Raw genomic sequence first — 15,445 nt, forward strand, 5'->3', positions numbered from 1 at the left:
TTTTAAGGTGCAAAATACTTGTGAAGTCAAAATTGCAGCAGTGTCAAGAAAAGTGCTCGACAACAAACAAAGAAGCGATAAACATATTTTTATTTTTTAACAATAGAACCTAAAGTGCTGAGTATACCGATTTAATAGCAAAATCTATTTTTCGTATGATTTATTGTGTTAAATTGAATATCGTCTTTGAATATCACCAACTATAATACATCTTATGTTGAACACGAGTAACTAAAAAAAAAATGTTTTTAAAATAAACCTACACATATCATCACACCTAATATTATAATATTAACATTACGATCAACGGATAATTACACACTAATACAATTAATTGTGGTTTAAAAATCATGTAAGTTTAAAATATATCCATTAGAGTATGACGTGATTCATAATAACGTTAGCCTAATTCTAACGATTGAATAGATGCATTTTCAAAACCTAATATATCTATTATAACTGAGCTATAAGTTATAATCACAAAACATGGGCTGCTAAAAACATTTTTCAGTAATAACATGTATAATATAAATTATTCTATTTTAAACTTTAATATGGCTATTCAAAATAGCCTAATACTCACTATTCAAAAATACTCCTATTATTGAAATACAAGCTGACGCAATTGGTATTTAAAAACGTAACATATTATGGTAATTTTATTAAGGTAGGTATATCGCGATATTGGTAATAGCAAGAATTATAAATGCATATCTGCATATCAATAAAATAGTATGATGCTAATTAACTGGGTGCAGACACATGAAAAACACAAAATAATAAGTACAATTATCAAATATTTATTATTATTATTATTAATTATAATATTTTATTTTGCACAGTTTATCTTAGTATCATCAACGAAACAGTTAAATACAATAAACATAATATGTCATGTATAGATATATATATTATTTATATTTTAATTTTACCGACAATGTCATATTATCAAATATTATTTTTTTTTAAACCAATAAAATTGAAAAAAGATACCTCTTACGTTTGAAATAATATTATTTGGGTAAAAGGATAAAACATGTTTGTCATTTAGCCCTTTATTTTTAATGGTTGAAAATGGTGACCAGACATATAGATAAGTTATATTATTGTTGTATGTAAATGTGTTATAATATTATTGGTCATAAATCCCTAACAAATCGAGGTCAAGTGTTATATTAAAATATATTACAATTACAAGGTAAATAATTGTTTATTATTTCAAAACTACTGTCTAATAATATGCTACATAAAAGTAAATTTAAAATCATCGACAATGCTGACAGTTTTATTTTTATTTGATATCAAATAAAAAATAAATATTGTGTACAAATAAAATAAGTTACACTGGTACCTAAACTTTATAGTTATATACGTTTGCAGACTCGATACTGTCTGCAGAATAGAATAACTAAACTTGAAATTGTATTCAAATTTACTCTAGAACAAAATGTGTTATGTTTTTTTTAATCATAAGAACGATATTTTTTAATTACCTATTAATATTAGTTATTAACATAATGCGTCGTTAAATAATGGATGAAATACTTAATAAAACAAAACATGATAATAGTCTTTTATAAATTATCATTATTCATTAACACATATATTTATGTGTGTCGATTTTTAATTCACACAGTATTTTATTATGTAACAGAAGAATAACGTGCATTTAATCAATTTTCATATTATATGAAAATCCTTTGAGAAAAAAAGATAAAAAAAAATATATATTAAAATCAATTGTATTACAATCAAAAATTGTATAATCATAATCACCGTAAATAGTAAAATATATTGTTTAATTTTTAAATAATATTAGTTCTTCACATCCATAAAATTGTGTCCTTAACAGGTTTACAGACAATAATATAAAATAGTTAATCATAATTATTTGTCGAATCAAGTAACCATGCAAAAAAAGCTTGCTTAGTACATAACTTAATATCATATTTATTATAAAATATAATATATTTGCTTTATAGTCACGAAGACATTACACAAATAACTTAAATTTACAATTAGTGTTGATTTAATTTTCTCGGTATTTCTCGTTAGTGTCCTGAATATACATGTAATCTCATACCCACACTAATCTAATTATTCATAAATCCCTTTATCAACGAACCTCTATGAACCAATTTCATCTTCATTGGGTTATACTTGATGATTTTTTGTCAGTTCTATTACAGTGTTCAATAATCTCATCAACATTATTTTCTCATTATACAATTTTATATAGATTTCATTAGTATATTACGTAATACAGTACATATTTACATTATATTTTTTTTTTTTCAAATAAAAAAAAAACTTACAGCTAGTGGATCGAAAATTCTTGACTTTATTCATTAACAATTTAGTTAATAATACAATATTTAAAAATAACACCACTAAGTGAAAATTTCAAAATATTAAATGCCCGTATTAGAATATAATAATAAATTGTAAAATTAAAAACAGTGATGGTAGTGATAATACCTACATAATATTTAAAAAATTTATTTTACCACAATTGTTCCTATTGACTTTAAAATGTTTTCTATGGTTTTCTCCTCTTTATTATACTCAATACATTACTGTTCTAGTTTAGCTTGTATATATTGATTTTTTTTTTAAGTGATTGACCAATTTCCTTTCGCGCTACTTTCAACTCAATCAACTTTATTATCTAACCTCATTTTCTCGTCTATAGGTATATTTACCAAGATTTGGTTTTCCTAAAAGTTATTATTTCGATGAATTCTTGAGTTCTGAGTGCACTGTAATTGTTGGGTTATGTTGATAATATTTCCATTGTATGTAGGTGCTGGTCCTTCTAGAAATGTAAAATCACAATCGTACTGTCTGATACATTGATACGCATCCACTTATTTGTCGCATACTGCATCGATCTTTTTTTTTGTATGTCGCTATGTCCGGGAGTAGACGCAAAGCTCTAATTTCGGACGCCTATAATTGACAGAATTTTTAGTTGGGTACCCGTAAGTTTCTTCCATACCTGGGGGCGGGAGGTGGCGGCCTCGCTCCCTAAACAGTTGCCTGTCTAGACTCTAGAGAGACATGCCGCCCGTGGCCGGAATTCGAAACGGTATGCGTCAGAACCGACGCTTTAACCAACTTGACCCGACTACTGTCACCGCTGCATCGATAACGCAACGGAGATACCTACTGTTTATCGCTGTTTGTGATTAGTTCTCACGCGTTCCAACAGTGGCGTACTAACGGTAGGTGGGATAACCCCCTCCTCCTCCCCACGAAATGTTTAGAAAGATTCAATTTCTTATAAAATATATACTTTTGATCATCCATATTTTTATTTAAAAATTATCCCCCCACCAAAAAAAATTCCAGGTCTAAGTACGCCAGTCCCAGCTTTATAGATATTTTGATTGTTCGCATTTGCATTGGTACGACGCTGTTTTTTGCGATTTATCCTTGATGGCAGATGGCATGATGAATAACAGTTCTTAGATAATAATCGCATTGTATGGCCTTTGCGAATGCGTGTATGGTTACCAAGAACAGATCAATTAATAGCAAAATGTAATTGTTTCACTTTATTCCAATCGTTACGTTTTACCAATCATACGTACACTCTGTATAATTACCACATAACTCGATGGCCTTAAGTCCCGATGTCGAACGTGCCAATAGTTATGCAGCATTTATAAACGACGTCGGTGGTTAGAAGACCGAAGGTCTGTACTCGGAAACTCATGTATTATGCACCGAATTTTGGCCGAGGATCCCGAGAATATAGAGTATATTGACCGAGGTCTCCAACAATATACATATATATGTTATTCAGATAATTTATTAGTTTAAAGAAAGGACATGTTGTGCTCGGCGTGGCTTACAATACTGAATATACATACTTAGAGTGGCTTGAACAATTATATTTGCATAAACTTGGTCCTATAGGTAGAATATATTTTATAGGACTTTGAAGTATTGAATAGCAAACTATAAATGGCAACTTTCAATTCGTTAACCTTAATCAATAACAGAAGTTAAGGTGACAGAAAAATAATGATGTATAAACTTACTTTGTGTTAAAACCAAAATTTTAACTTTAATATTTATTTTAAATTAATTTAAACTTATATAAAGTACGAGTAGTACCCATTAACATTGTTTGTATAATTCATACTAGATTCATGAACATATTTGTAACACTAGTAACATGTTATTAATTTTAATATTAAAATTATTAGTATTCCTTCATAACTGAAAAAAGTGCAAATAATCATATCAATACATATCGTACTTAAAATAATATTATGGTTTTTTAATTTAGCGAAAACTTTATTCAGTATAGTATGAACTTTGTGCTATGAGAGTAAATTGTATGAGAATTATTATCAATTACTAGAATAAATAAGATTAAGTATATATTTTAGTAGGTAAAAAAATTTCTGATTATATTTGGTTGGTAATCGATCAATAACTGCCAATTGGTTCCACAGTCATCTCAAATATTTCAATATTGAAGAAATATTTTAAATCGTAAGACAATGTTTTAGAATAGTAGTATTGTGGTCACTATGTATTAGAATCAAATTGCTATTCATTGATAATAGAAAATACATAGCAATGCATTTTGGAGGCGGTAAAAGTACAATTTAAAATATCAATGATACAGTCTACAATAAGTTAAATCATTAAAATATAATAACTACACTATACAATATTTATTTAAGTAAAAGTTGTTTTTACAATGTTAACAAAAAAATTTGCGTTTAGAAATTTAATTCTGTAACTATAGAAATATATATAGATATATGAAATCTAATATATTTGGATATAGTTCCCCCACCCCCACTGATCCGCTACTGTACATTATATTACATATACTAACCTAACTTCTCTACGCATATATCGTAATATAGCATGAAACCACATCCCATCAAGACATCTGTGAAATCATAATAATATCTTACTATACAGACAGAAACAGCTACAATCAAGGTAAGTAGATTAATGAACATATTCAATATTTAAATATATTACATACATGTTAATCCGCATAAAGCATCAGTTGAGTAATAGTGTGCACGCATAACACTACACAGGAAAATAAACTATTTAACGGTTTCAATGATCACTAATACTTAAACATACGTAAAGTAGCTATCCAAAGTATTTACCTCGTTACCTACGTTCCATATTATAAACACAATATACCTGTACGTTATTGATCAATATGTGCTTTACTCAAGCTGCGAAAATCCGTGGTGTTTTTTCCGAAGAATCACAACCTATTCTACACGTTTTCCTTTCAATTATTTATGATAGTTCGTTGAACTACAAAATTACCCCAGTTTTAAATTATAATATCATACATCTGGAAACCTTATACCTCATTCATCGTCACCGGATTACGTGGTTTTTTTTAATTTAAAATTTTTTTCTACTACACTATTTTTTAAATACTCTTATGAAAACTAAACTGTGATGTAATAGTTACGACTTATGAGATTAAGACGTTTTGACGTTTTTTAATTTTTACATGTTTATTTAAATTTTAAAAATGAAGAGTATAAAACTAGTTAGATATATTATTTTGCTAATAAATATGCATAAATCACATTTAACATAGACATTTATTTTAAAACTGATGTAGCATTATTTTAATACAGATTAAATATTATACATTTAGTATAATATACAAAATTTAAAATACAAAATATTAAATGAAAATATATTTTTTATTATCAATTATATAAATTACCTATCATACATCCTTTCATTGTATATGAAGTATACTCTGCTTAAGTATTTGTCAATAAATATAAATTAAGTAAAATGAATATTTAATTTCCAAGAAAACTAGTATGTCCATCAAGTAATATGAGTGTGGGTGTAGTATAACACTGGTTTATTTTAAATTTCCCCCAACTCTATAAAACAACATTCACCAGAAATTATTTATTTATTTATTTATTATTTATATGTCTAAATATTTTACACAGATATTATTAATAAAACAACAATTAACATAACCTAACCTATTCTTATATGTATATGATAATAATATCATATTAGGTATTTGTATATAAAGTAATAAATTATAATTTTGGTTATAATGTATGTATACATTTTGATGTAAAAACCCAAAATTTAAAATAAATACAAAAACAATTTATAAGAAAATTCAATCAAAGTAATTAAATAATATTTTTTTTATAATTCTTTTTTTTAATAATATATTTTAATAATTTCATTTTCATAATATTTACATTATAATAGCAACAGTTATTTTCTTATATTACATTTTTCATAAAAGAAATCGTGCATTACATTTTTTTAAAGTCTTTATTTGCATCACAACGTCCATGATATTTACAGTAGAGTTTATCATATAAAAAACATGATTTTGAGAAACAGTCTATTGAAGTTTAAATTAAATTTTACCGGAGGAGGGGTATTAATAATCTAGGTAGCTTTTACCGGGGGCATTATTAACCTAGGCTATTTTTAGCGGTAGTATAAATATCCTAGGCTGCTTTTACCTGGGGTGTTAATTTCCTAGGTTATTTTTACCGAGGAGGGTAAAAATATCCAGAGGTAAAAATCGCTTGTTACACCGGTATTTTAGGCCGCCTATTGCTGGTCGCAGAAACTTTGCAACGGCAGCTCCCGCAGCCCAAGACCCAGTAGACAGTCGACCAGTTTACCTCGAGCACCGCTGACAACCCAACCACCACCCTGCCCACTGATGATCACCATAATACCATGCTCCGCAACAATCCGACTACCTCCTCGTCCGCTGATGGCCACCATAGTATCACGCCCTGCAAAAATGGAGTGGACCAGAATGCCACAGCCAAAAAGTAAATGGAAACAAAAAACTCCAACGGCCAACCCGGGACCGCTCGACCACCTTTCACCTTGTACGCTGCCATCAACACCACCCGCACCGCCTGCGAAAACAGCCGTCGCCGCACCACCACTAACGTTGGATCAACTCAACTACCGCCAACAGAGGAACAGACAAAGTTTAAGAGAACACCGGAAAAAGGTGAAGACATCTCCCCTCGCCGCCGGCAGATATACTGATATCCCCGGATGAGGAGGTGGAACTGCTGGGTGGAACGGATCCAGGACTCACCGAACGCACAGTACTGGAAGTATCAAACACTTCTGATATCAAAGTATATTTTTACCTCTCTTACGAATAATTTTACTGGGTGGGGTGGGGGGGTATAACTTACCTAGTATACCGGGTCCCGGCGTAACTGGGTTACTGGCAGTTGACGTACCCGTACTGCCGTTGTTGCCGGCTGTGACGACTCCGCACATGCAGTGCAGATCAGCTGCTGGCTCCAGTCCAACATTTCCGAGGCTTGCTTTAGAATGGTGGTCGGTGGCTGATCTTGGTTAGGTCTTGTGTGCTGGCATCGTACGTTTATTATTATGTATTTTTGAGTTTACTTGGACAACCACGATATTGAACCTATTTTGCAAGGTGTCTATACAAAAGTTAACATAAACTAAATGTTTGAAATTCAAAAACTTTTAAAAATTTTAAATCGTATTTTGTTATTCAGTTAATGTGTTGAACCATACTGTTAATCGTTTCGTAGTTAGTAATTTGTAGCGAAGTTCAAAAAAAATATTTATATTAAGGTTTGATAAATAATTAATTACATTTTTATTTTAATTAATTTGTCAATATACCTTGTATTTTTATTTCAATAAATCAAATATAATACTATGGTTATGAGACTCTAATTTTCTATTTTTATTTTGTTTAGTTCACATTCTTATGTTCTATACCTATCTATTAAACTTATTACTTCTAAATTTAGTTTGAAATTTGTAAATCAGTTTTCTACAAACATAAATATATATATAAATAATCTATAAACATTACTTAACCTTGAGTTTTTACTTTGTTTTAAGTTTTTATTTGCATCACAACGTCCATACAAATTAAATATGATAAGCATAAATGATATTTACAGTAAAGTTTAGCATAGAAAAAACATGATTTTGAGAAACAGTCTATTGAAGATTCGCTTAGGGTTTATATAAAAAAAAAATACGCGGTGAAGAAGTCAAGACACCGGGCTATTTTCAACATCTTGAGGGGATTGCCAAGAATTGGTTGAGAATGTTGAGATATATATTTTATGAGGGTAATTTAGTGGCCATTTAAAGACTTATAATAATGGGTGTAAAATTATATAGCTGTTTTTCTATAATTGCATATAATACTTAAGCATGATAAATTTGTTTGATTAAAATAAAAAATCATAAAGCATTTTTGAAATATTAAAAATATAATGTGATTATTAAATATTTATTAAGAAAGTAAAGTCTTAACATTGAAATTAAAACCAAACGCTTGGATAATTAAGTAAAATAAATTATATTATTACTATAATATATGTATTGACTAGTTTATAGATACAGGAATATTTGGTAGGTACCTATTTAAATACCTATATATATATATATATATATTTGTATAAGTGAACGTTACAATAAAATTAACGAATACAAAAATACTGAAATAATTATTAATTTAAAATTTAATATCTTTTAGTATTTTATCCAAATAAACATATTCAAATAAATATTATTGATTTAATTTTGAATTACATACTCAAATTTTAAGTAAAACCATTATTTTAGTACAAATTATTAAGCTCGAATAGAAGTAATACTTACGGAAGAACAGATATAATGCTATTTGGGAAGGGAGGGGACGTCATGCTGATGTAGTTCTCCTCCGCGTCAGTAATTCAACCAGAAAAAAAATTATAAGCACCTTCCATAAACCATGATAATTATATATTTCATTTTAATGATAATTTTTACCTTACCAAACTTTAATGATTTAACAGAGAGTTTAAATATAAAGTGTACTTACATTAAATTAAATTGTAATTAATTATTCTGCATCAAGTGTTAATAGGTAAGGAGAAATAAAATATTTTCGAGAGTCTTATATATTTCGTGTATTATTTTAAGGTTTTAGATTTAATAAATTTATCTTTAATACAATGTATAAATATTTAAAAAACCACACCTAAATTAAAATAAAAATTCACTGATTTTTTCTAAGGCACTCATTTTGCAATTAAACATAGACAAATACGATAAGTAGCTTATGATTCTAATTTCTAATGGTCTAAAAATCTGTTACAAGAGTAGAATGATTGGAAGTGAAGTAACGAAAAAGAGAAACAGAAAGATAATGATAGAAACACGTTGGAAAAAAGATTTCTTGGCGGTTTTACTTGCCACTATTCTATAACAAAATAGAGAAGAAAAAAAAAGAAAAAACCCTAGGGCTCGCAGATTTTTTCCTTGTTTATGGCAACTGGCAAAACTCCAAAAACTCTTAACATCCCGATTCAATTCGATGTTTTTAAAAACATTTTCTGGTTTCTCTACATTTTCCTCATTCATTGGTCACGGAAAATTGTACTTTGCGAAATTGTCTATGTTTGGTACTAAAACTTTTGTACCTGAAACTTTTCCACTCGATATCATCAAATTTTTATTGAATCATGAACGAAGACCATTTACTGAAAAACAAAGTTTATACTAACAATTTTACTTTTGTTTTTCTATAATGTTATTATTTCAAATATATTTTAACCGAAAACAAAATACCGTATGATCAAGTACTATATTCTACAATTAAAATAAAAATAAAACTAATCGATCAAATTGCTCTGCTCTGCTATATAGCAGGTTAAATTCATAATAAATATACATTTAATTGCATGGATCGCATTATTATATTATTATATTAGTAACCTGCTGTCAATCATATTATATAAATAAAAATATACAACATTTAAAATAAAAAAAAAATTGATTTCAAAAGTAAATTATAAACAAAATGATTGAAACCCTTTAAAATAATAATTGACAACGAATAAATATAAATGCAATTACCTACGTAATTGATAAATAAATTACCTGATGAAAAAATGTCCGTAGCATTGTATTTTTTAATCATAAATTCATAGAACTCATTCTTATTTAAAATATCTACTCCAACCAATTGTTTCAGTGAGACTGTTTTTGGTAATTTAAATTGGACTACAATACGAATCTTTTTTTTAGAATCAGAAGTTTAATTTGCATATTCTAATGGTTGTTTTTTGCAATCGTAATGAAACCACGTAAAAATCTCATACTTTTTTCATTCGTGCGTTGAATAAGTAAAAAACCTCTCAACAGACAAGGAGAGCCTAAATTTAACTATGCCCATACACTTCAAATTTCTTATCTTTCGTGATGAAAGAAGTAAGCTTTTTCTTCTATTTATTCTTAAATAAGTAAATGCTGTCAGTGTTTTATAGTTATTGTCTCCAATATTAATGGGCACTTCTTTTCTAAAGGATTGTATAAAATCCCTCCTTTTTCTTCAACGAGTAGAGTTCTTTTGGAGAAATTTACAAAAAAAATCCAACTGTTTCTCCATCATTTACAAGCTAACGACCTATAAGGTATTTATCTGAATGTAATTTGTCATCAGAATCATTCAAATACACATCTATTGAATGATACAATATATAAATCATATTATTTTATAAAAGACTGTAAAAATAAATAATAACTATATTAAATACTGACATTCCAATAATCAGTTTAGTATTTTAATACAAACGAAACGAATGCGTCATCAATGATACATAATATAATATTATTAATATAAAACCAGTGGACATTTTTATACCGCCGATTTGTATTATAATAGCAAGTTTGCCATTACATTAATGTTCATTATGTAAATAATACTTACAAATTTAATTTTAGTGTGGCAATCCTTTTTTTTTTTTTGAAGACTCGTATATATAATATATAATATTTATTAGAATTTATTTGGAATAAATATTTTAAAATGGTGTTCAACGTAAATACTTACGCTTTTTTATAATACAGTAAAATCCCTTTACAACAAACTCTAGGGGACCAATTTTTTTTTGTTATAACGGAAATTTCGTTGTATCGAAAATTCGAATAAGCTCTTTATAAGCCCTGCTTTTCGGCAGGGGACTTCTATGACTTTCGTCATAACTGGATTTTTCGTTGTAACGGAAATTTACTGTATTTAAAAAATGTATAAGGTTTACAAAATATTAATGATGGATTGAACTGTTCAAAACTCGAATCGAACCGAACCGAACCCTTGATGTTCGGTTCGGTACAAAATTCGAACTCGGCATGAAAAAAATTCGAAATGAACTATCAAACATCTTTTGCTGTTCGAAAATCGAACTTGAAAATATGTGTCAAACCAAATTTACTGGCCACGATAGTTCAAAGACCAAATATTTGTACAATTCTTCAAAAGTTATTTAAAAAAAATAAAAATTGATAATCATTAATTAGAAATAATTAAACTACTAGCGATAGAAATTTATGAACTGTAACAGGCACTTTATGTACCATTTATAATATTAATGATAAAAAGTATTGAGTTCGAGTTCGACTTAAAACGATTCTAAGTTCCGTTCGGTTCGGTTCGGTAGAAAATATAAAGGTTCGGTTCGGTTCGAGTTCGAAAAAATAATTTAAAGTTCGGTTCAATTTAAAAAATCAGGATTCGTCCCATCACTACAATATATATATAGCTACATTGTTGTATTAAAAAATAAATTGAACAAAGTAATAAGATATTTTTAAAACATGTCTTGAATATTTATTAGTTAGATATAATCTTATAAGCTGATAATGATAATAATCGAATACTAGTAAATAATCACATTAAACAACTAATACAATGTTATTAGTTAAAACAAATCTATTAAATTTAGTTCTCTAAATTTAACTCGCAATTGTTTATATCCCATTTAAATTAATTAGTAGGTCTTTAACTACAAGATAAATAAATTATTAAATAATAATATTAAAATATGACCGTAGAAAAAATTATTACAATACACATTATTATAGTAGTTTTTGATGTATATCATATAAGTAGTATTTTATTTTAGTTATTAAAAATATCATACATATTTAATAGTCATATGGCAAACTGTAAATGTATTTAAAACTATATTATGTAAAACTTATATGAAATAATCAAAGATAGCAATAATTTTAAATTTCGTAACATGTAACATACAAATTTAAAACTTATTTGCATAAAAAATATTCAATTATATGACAATTAAATGCAAATATTATTATATTTTACTTTAATCATTGCAATATCTACAATATGTGTTAACTTTCAATTTGTTATGTCCATCGTAAATGACAATATTATTGAATATTTAATTAAATTTCAGACATATGTCATGTGTAATTAATTATTGATTAATTTATGTAATATTACATGTCATCATATTATAACTTGAACTGAAATGGAAATTTGAAGGTTTTCAAATTACCTAAATATTCTTAATGCACGTTACACATGCCTAAATAGGTAGTAAATTGAATGTATAATTATGGTTTGGACTTGGACGTATTGGTTATAATCAAAACATTTTAATAAATTATAATGATGAGTCGATAATATGATATAATTACAAAAATGTGTATTGCATTTTTATCGAATAGTAGAAAAGGTTTTCTCTTTTTTCCTAATATATGCATTTAAAATAATATTTAATTTAATGTTTTTTTTTTATTATTATTATTATTATTATTATTGCATTTGAATTGAAATAAACGAATATCGTTTAACTTTTTTAATCATTACACCAACATAATATAATGGCCTCACTGCCCTCAATGATTTATATTCATTAAAATTATATTCTATACTAAATATGTATTTATATGTTGCAATATACAAATACTACTTATATTCTAGCCTACAATACTTGTATGCTCGTGTATATAATTATTTATCACGTGACTTATCTACATATATGTCAAAATATTGAACCTTGTTCATTTTTGTCATCAAATATAATAATTATATTTGATAGTGATATAAATAATATACATTTAATTACATACCTGCAACTTACTACAAAATATTTTTAACACATTATTGATAGTAATAAAATAATGTAAATCTTTTTTAACTCTACAGCAAAACAATAAAATATTTTGTATAAAAACAAATACTAACAAGTGAATTGCCCACTTTCAATACAAATACACTTATTTTATCTTATTATAAAAATAGTTTTAGTTAAAATTTACATTTGTAATGATTAAATAACTCAAATACTTGAATATTTAGTAAATTTAAAAATATGAACAATATAAATAATAATTTTACATAATAATATAATATTGTTATATTTAAGTATTTAAAATTAAAAATAAACGTGTTACTTATTGGTTTAACATAAATAATAATGTCTATGTTTGGAAATGAGTGATTACTACATTATCAATTATCAACAATAGGTTTAGGTAACGAAAAGTTTTAACTTCGAATACCTAGTCGCTGTATATTAACATGACATGTGGTAATAATATATATAATTTATTTAATATTTGTAGTTATAATATTTTTAAATATTTATAAATTGTCAAACAGTGATATCGACTACCCGGGATTTCTAGAAAATCTCAATTTAACGGTTTTTGTATTTTTTTCGTGGTTTATATTACGTATTATGCAAACCTTTAAAAGTTTTAACGTTTAAAGTTTTTAAAACGGGATATTTATAATTTCATTTTATCACAATAGTATTTTTAAATGTAGTTAAAATAATATTTTTTTTATATATTATAGTTTTTAGACTTGTCGTATTTAAACGTGTTATCATTTCATAAACGTAGCTATTATTGAAAATGTTTCAAAACTTCAAACTTTTGATTATTTTTAAAATAACTGATACTCTTGTTAGCATGTTTAGCATACTGCAGAAGTGAAGCGAGAAAGGTTTTTAAGAAAAGCTTAAAATATTTAAATGTTAAAAACATTTTTAATTTCCATTAGTCTTACAATATATAATATTTTACACTAAAATTTGATTTAATTAAGTGTTATTCTATTTTTAATTATTAACAGTATTAAAATATTTGTTATATTGTTTATTAAATTTGAAAGTGATTAATTCATTGTAAAATAAAAATAATTCAATATAATATTTTGTATACATAACAAATACTAAGTAAGTTTTGAATTTTCATTAAATATATTCTTATCTTAATTTTTAACGTTTGAAATAATTATAAAATGCATATTTTATAATATTTATAGTATTTAACATATACTATAAATACACAACTTGTTGAAACTTTGTTAGAATTTATTGATACTTCAAAATTAATAAATAAATTGACAGTTTTCTTCAATTATTAATTTTATTCAACTTAATTGTTGACTTCTCGTATACACCTATATGTTATTAGGAGTATAAAATAACATAGTAAACAATAACAAAAGAAATCTATCATTATCGACCGGTTTATTTACTTCTGACATCGATCACTACAGATAGACAATAAAATCAATGAAATAATACAAAACAAATTTGTTGATTGAATAATATATAACCAACTAACGATAAACAAACACCGGCGTATTGTGTTTAAACCAGTTGTCGCTGGCTGTATTATAGTTATAAGTAATAACTATTACCTTATACGTATATAATTATTTTATTAATAATATATAATAATATGATATTATAATATTATAGTCTATAGCATAGCGATTTATTATTTATATAATTTTGACATACTAAATTTGCAAATAAAAATATGGATGTGATTCTTATTAAATCAGTTTACTGAAATTTTGTATACGATGCATTTGTTACATTTTGATTCTAAATTATCGAATTTATTAAAATTAATACATTTTATCAAATGGTGTAAAAGTAACATTTAAAATAAATAATATTAATGTAAAATTAATATAAAGATAAGCGGGTTTTTAACTTTTAAGTGTATTCGCATAGAAACCAATAACCAAAATTATTTATAGGTTATTAAATCGTATGAAAGTTACACAAATGACAAGGAAAATACATAATGATGAGCATAGATCGTCGTGCACATAAAATTAATGTTAGATGACTATCAGGATATCCAGATGATTATAATATAATGACCAAATTAAAAGATATTCAATGATCTTCGGCTAATGAATTTAAAATCATATGTATTATGATTATCCATATTAACCTATGTGCAAATGTTATTAGAATATATCATTTTTATAATTTCAAAGTTTGATAAAAACTACTATATATTTCTAAAAAAAAAATCTGAAATTATTATTAGTAATATGAATTATTTAAATGTCATTAATTAAGGTGTCAAATATTAAATATTTCACTTTATATATCAGTTTATAAACCTTCAAACATTAGACTTGTGGTTTTTTTCTCATATAACGCTGTACATGTGACTGAACAGAATGCAAGCATGTACTAGAAAATACGTATTTTAATGAAGAAAAAATATTTCTTTTCAAAACGAAGAACAAAAAAATCCAAGATACATTATTATCCGCCAAAAATATGATACATTCCCAAGCTAACGCCATATGAATTCAAAC

This window comes from Rhopalosiphum padi, chromosome 1, assembly GCF_020882245.1.
Source record: "Rhopalosiphum padi isolate XX-2018 chromosome 1, ASM2088224v1, whole genome shotgun sequence".
NCBI lineage: Eukaryota > Metazoa > Arthropoda > Insecta > Hemiptera > Aphididae > Rhopalosiphum > Rhopalosiphum padi.